This window comes from Callithrix jacchus, chromosome X (genome assembly GCF_049354715.1).
Source record: "Callithrix jacchus isolate 240 chromosome X, calJac240_pri, whole genome shotgun sequence".
Classification (NCBI taxonomy): Eukaryota; Metazoa; Chordata; class Mammalia; order Primates; family Cebidae; genus Callithrix; species Callithrix jacchus.
The window spans coordinates 37,688,556-37,694,896 of NC_133524.1; the positions used below are offsets into that span (position 1 = coordinate 37,688,556).

The 6,341-nt window shown below is 41.6% G+C and overlaps 1 pseudogene; it reads left to right on the top strand.

The window, feature by feature from the left end:
• The first annotated feature begins 254 nt into the window (after positions 1–254).
• On the top strand, positions 255–803 carry LOC100396774 (Fanconi anemia core complex-associated protein 24 pseudogene; annotated as a pseudogene).
• The last annotated feature ends 5,538 nt before the right edge of the window (positions 804–6,341 follow it).

A 6,341-nucleotide genomic window follows, 5' to 3' on the forward strand; every position in this document is an offset into this window, starting at 1 on the left:
CCATGCACGTGCCTTTGGGGCATGTTGTAGCCAATGAGAAATGGTGTGGGTCACAGCTGGTGCAGGAAATGCAAGGGAAAATTAAGCTCATTTTCGAGGATGGCTTGACACCAGACTTTTAACTGTTGAACAGATGGTATGTTCTTTATGTCACTGAAGCTGATTTGGTGACAGGAAATGGCTACAGAAAGAGGCTCATTCAGGTTAGAAATTCCAGTAATCTTCAAGGAGTTATAGTTGTTGAAAAAATCTAGATGAGTGAACAATAATTCCCAGCCTTACAGAAGTTTACTGTTCTGAATCTTTGAATGATGCTGCTTCCAGTGGCCAGCCAGATTGAAGCATCCTGCCTCGTCATCCAGTCGGTTCAAGAGCAAACTATAGAGGCCAGTAAGAACTCTCTTCTTAGGAAGAAACAAGCTCTGCTGCTGTCTGAGCCATCACTCCTTTGAAGCATGCAGCAGATCCCAGGAGTTGAAAAGGTTAAAGCTCCGCTTCTGCTCCAGAAATTTCCAAGCATTCAGCAACTGAGTAATGTTTCCATTCAGGAACTGGAGCAGGTGGTCAGACAAGCAGTAGCACAGCAGATCCATGCCTTCTTCACACAGCCCAGGTGAGGGCTGGCCTCAGGGACATGGTGTCTTCTCCCAAGACCACAAACACCAGGATCTTGTTTTCAGCTTTAAAATCCAAGGAAAAGGGCCAGGTGTGGTGGCTCATACCTGTAATCTCAGCAGTTTGGAAGGCCAAAGAGGGCTGATCACCTGAGGTCAGGAGATCAAGACCAGCCTGGCCAACATAGTGAAACCCTGTCTCTACCAAAAATACAATAATTAGCCAGGTGCGGTGACAGGCATCTGTAATCCCAGCTATTTGGGAGACCGAGGCATGAGAATCACTTGAACCTCAGAGTGATGGTGCCACTGCACTCCAGCCTGGGTGGCAGAGTAAGATGCTGTCTAAAAAAACAAAACAAAACAAAAAACAAGAAAAAAGATTTCCTCTTACAGCAACTAGTGAAAGATGAAGTGAGGCCTGAATGAATGGAGCTTGTGAATCATCCTGCCTTGGTGTCTGAGTTCAGCTTTTGAAGTTAGTGGGCCGCAGAGGGCACTGCCCTCATTCTGCTAAGATGAAAATAGCTGGTGGGATCTTTCCAAGAGAGTCAGAAACTCTCACACTCAGTAAAAAGCCAGTTAGGGCCAATTTTAATGTGTGACCTTGACCTGCAGCTGTCATGAAAAGTGCCTTCTAAAAATCTTTGGTAGTAGATATGACCATCTAAAGGAAACAAATGTACAAGGAAGCACTGTGTATCCTAAGTCCCTTGTTCCTGGTGTCATAGCTGCTGTTCTTCAGGTCTGGCTTTCAGATACCTATACTGCGAGGGCTGCTTCCAATGTAAATAAATAATTGCAAAACAATTTAAAAAAAGAAATAAAAAAAAAAAAACAAAACAAAAAGAAGCCAGAAAGAGCCAAATTAGGATTGTGAGGTGGATACTTTATAATTTCCCATCAAAACTCACAAAATTGCTGTTATTTGACAAGAACGTACAAGAGCATTGTCATTGTAATGGTTAATATTGGTGTCAACTTGATTGGATTGAAGGATGCAAAGTATTGTTTCTGGGTGTTCTCCTTTAATTTTAAGGGTATTAAAATTTGAGTCAGTGGACTGGGAGAGGCAGACCCACATTCAATCTTGGTGGGCACCATCTAATCAGCTTTCAGCATGGGGAGAACAAAGCAGGCAGGAGAAGATGGAAGAGCAGATTTGCTGAGTCTTCTGGCCTTCTTCTTTCTCCCATGTTGGATGCTTCCTACCCTAGAACATCAGACTCCAAGTTCTTTAGCTTTTGGACTCTTGGACTTATGCCATTGGTTTGTCAGGGGCTCTTGGGCCTTTGGCCACAGACTGAAGTTTGTTTTTTTTTTTTTTTTCCTAATTGTATTTTAAGTTATAAGGTACATGTGCAAATCTTGAAGGATTGTTGCATAGGTACACCCATGGCATGGTGGTTTGCTGCCTCCATCCCCCCGTCACCTACATCAGGCATTTCTCCCAGTGTTGTCCCTCCCCTAGCCTCCCACCCCCACAACAGACCCCAGTGTGTGATACTCCCCTCCCTGTGCCCATGTGTTCTCATTGTTCAACACCCACCTATAAGTGAGAACATGCTGTGTTTGGTTTTCTGTTCTTGTGTCAGTTTACTGCGAATGATGATTTCCAGATTCATCCATGTCCCTAGAAAGGACACAAACTCATCATTTTTATGGCTGCATAGTATTCCATATTTTCTTTGTCCAGTCTATCATCAATGGACATTTGGGTTGGTTCCAGGTTTTGTTATTTTAAACAGTGCCACAGTGAACATACATGTGCACGTGTCTTTATAATAGAACAATTTATAATCCTTTGGGTATATACCCAGTAATGGGATTGCTAGGTCAAATGGAATTTCTAGTTCTAGATCCTTGGGGAATTGCCACACTGTCTTCCACAATGGTTGAACTAACTGACACTCCCACCAACTGTGTAAAAGTGTTTCTATTTTTCCACATCCTCTCCAGTATTTGTTGTCTCCTGATTGTTTAATGATTGCCATTCTAACTGGTGTGAGATGGTATCTCAATGTGGTTTTTATTTGTGTTTCTCTAATGACCAGTGATGATGAGCATTTTTTCATATGTTTTTTGGCCTCATAATGTCTTCTTTTGAAAAGTGTCTGTTCATATCATTTGCTTGGGTTTTTGAATGGGTTTTTTTTTTTTTTATAAATCTGCTTTAGTTCTTTGTAGATTCTAGATATTAGCCCTTTGTCAGATGGGTAGATTGTAAAAATTTTTTCCCATTCTGTTGGTTGCCAGTTCACTCTAATGATTGTTTCTTTTTCTGTGCAGAAGCTCATAAGTTTAATTAGATTGCATTTGTCTATTTTGGCTTTTGTTGACATTGCTTTTGGTGTTTTAGTCATGAGTCCTTGTCTGTGCCTATGTCCTGAATGGTTTTGCCTAGGTTTTCTTTCTTTCTTTTATGGTGTTAGGTCTTAGGTTTAAATCTTTAATCCATCTGGAGTTAATTTTAGTGTAAAGTGTAAGGAAGGGGTCCAGTTTCAGCTTTCTGCACATGGCTAGCCAGTTTTCCCAACACCATTTATTAAACAGGGAATCCTCCCCATTGCTTGTTTTTGTCAGGTTTGTCAAAGATCAGATGGTTGTAGATGTGTGGCATTGCTTCCGAGGCCTCTGTTCTGTTCCAGTGGTCTATATCTCTGTTTTGGTACCAGTACTATGCCGCTTTGATTACTGTAGCCTTGTAGTATAGTTTGAAGTCAGGTAGCGTGATGCCTCCAGTTTTGTTCTTTTTGCTTAGGATTACAGACTGAAGTTTAAACTCACATAGATGCAACTTCCACCCAGGCACTTATTGCCATATTCTCCACTAGGCTCAGTGCTCTCTTCACCCATGTACTTCTTTCTAGATCCCCTTCTGATCTGCCGTATCGAAACAGTGATGCAATACCCTGTTGTATCTTCCTCTAGAGTGCTTGCACCCTATAATCATGGACCTCTGGTAAAGTCCTCCTCTTGCCTGAATGCTTCTTTTACCATGTACTTCCTGGTAAGTCTTCCTGGAGGCTGCTATCAAATTACACTCATGTACCTCCTGTCAAGTACTCTCTTAGGCTAAATTCTTCCTCAACCTGTGAACTTTCTGCCAGGTCCTCTGCTAGTCTGGATGCACCCTGTATTTCTATACCTCCTAAAATATCCTCCCTGAGACTAGATACATTCTCAAGTCATGCACTACCTGTTCATTTTTACCTCAGGCTAGACTATCCCTCCACCAATGCACTTTCTCCTGGTTGCTCCACTAGGCTCACTACACATTCTACCTAGGGACTTCACAAGTCCTCTCCCAGCCTGATGCTTCCTTCACTAATGCAGCTCTTCTCAAATCCTCTCCTAGTACATATTTTCACACCACTGATGTATTGTATGTAATATTCTCCCTTAAGTTAGCTGAACATACCACACGTGTACCACCTACTAGGTTTTCCCCTTTATGGATTCTTTCTTAGATCATGTACCTCCTACCAAGTCCACCTCTAGATGGGGTGTGGTATTTCCTCATGGACATAATTCTATGATTTTTTTTCTAGATTAATTGGAATCTCCACCATGCACCTTCTGACATTTCTTACCCCCAGTTGGCTGGACCCTCTACCATGAACATCCAATAAATGTGAAAATGGTGTGTTCACATTTATTGATTTGCATATGTTGAACCAACCTGGCATCCTGGGGATGAAGCGGACTTGATTATGGTGAATTAGCTTGCTGCATTCAGTTTGCAAGTATTTTGTTGAGGATTTTCGCATGGATGTTCTTTGAGGATACTGGCCTAAAGGTTTTTCTTTTTTTTCTTGTGTTTCTGCCAAGTTTTAGTGTGAAGATTATGCTGGTCTCATAGAATGAGTTTGGGAGGAGTCTATCCTCAATTTTTTGGAATAATTTCGATAGGGATGGTACCAGATCTTCTTTGTATATCTGTTACAATTTGGCTGCAAATCCCTCAGGTCCTGGGCTTTTTTTTTGATTGGTAGGCTGTTTATTATTGATTCGAATTTGGAGCTCCTTATTGGTATCTTCAGGGAATCAATTTCTTCCTGGTTCAGTCCTGGGAAAGTGTATGTGTCCAGGAATTTATCCATCCCTTCTAGGTTTTCTAGTTTGTTTACATAGAGATTTTCATAGTAGTTGTTGATAGTTACTTTTATTTCTGTGAGATCAGTGGGAACATTCACTTTGTCATTTCTAATTTTTTTCTTTGAATCTCCTCTCTTTCTTTATTACCGTAGCTAGCTTCATATCTATCTCATTAGCTTTTCTAATATATATATATATTCTAATATATATACACACACACACACACACACACATCTCCTGGATTTTAAAAAATTTTTAGATGGTTTTTCATTCTTGATTTACTTCAGTTTAGCTCTGATTTTGGTTATTTCTTGACTTATGCTAGCCTTGGGGTGATATGTTCTCATTTCTCTAATTCTTTCAGTTGTGATGTTATGTTGTTAATTTCAGATCTTTCTAACTTTTTGATGTGGACATTAAGTGCCATGAATTTCTCTCTTAACACTGTCTTACTGTCTTAGCTGTGTTCTGGAGATTCTGGTATGTTGTAGATTTTTTTCTCATTAGTTTCAAATAACTTTTATTTCAGCCTTAATTTTATTATTTACCCAAAAGTCATTCCAGGACATTTTGTTTAATTTCCATATAATTGCATGGTTTTGACTCTTTTCTTAGTCTTGACTTCTGTTTATACAGTGCTGTGATTAAGAGTGTGTTTGGTATGATTTCAGTTATTTTGCATTTGCTGAGAATTTTTTTTTTTTTTTGAGATGGAGTCTTGCTCTGTCGCCCAGGCTGGAGTGCAGTGGTGTGATCTCAGCTCACTGCAGCCTCTGCCTCCTGGGTTCCAGTGATTCTCTTGCCTCAGCCTCCTGAGGTAGCTAGGATTATAGGTGCATGCCACCACACCCTGCAGGGGGTTAATGACACCCATGTAATAGTCTGGCATCTTTTCCATCGGGCTGCTGTGGTATGCTGAGGGCCCACTCCAGTCTCTGGTTGCCTTGAATTTTTCAGTACCTGGATGTATTGCTAGTGAAAGCTATGAAATAGTAAAGATGGCAGCCTGCTTCTCCCTCTGGAGACTGCCCTAGGGAGGTATGGATCACCTTTTAAAATCCACCTGTAGGCCGGATACCCTGGTTGGAGGGTCCCACTCAGTGAGGAGAAACAGGGTCAGGGACCCACTTTAAAAAGAAGTCTGGCCATGTTTTTTAGAGCAGCTGTGCTGTGGTGTGGTATCATTCCAATCCCAGTCAGCTTGGACTCTCCAAAACCTGGAGGCCGGAAAGGCTAAGTTGCCCAAATAGCAAAGTTGGTGGCTCACCTCTTCCTCTGGGAGCTCTGTTCCAGGGAGGTTTCAAATACATGTTGATAGGAGAACCAGTGGTAATGGTTGGAGGCCCAAGTTGGGAGGTTTCACTCAGGGAGAAGGAATGGGATTGGGGACACACTTTTTTATAAAGCAGTCTGGCTACATTTTCATAGAATAGTTGTGCTGGGGAGTCCCTTCTGTTCGCAGTTAACTAGGACTCTCCAAAGCTCAAAGACTGGATTGGCTAAGTCATCCAAACAGCAAAGATGATGGTCTATTCTTCATCCTGGGAACTCTGTCTCAGGGAGGTGCAACTTTGCTACTGCTGGCTGGTTGGAATTCCAAAATAGTCAGTCTTTTCCTGTGAGGTGCCA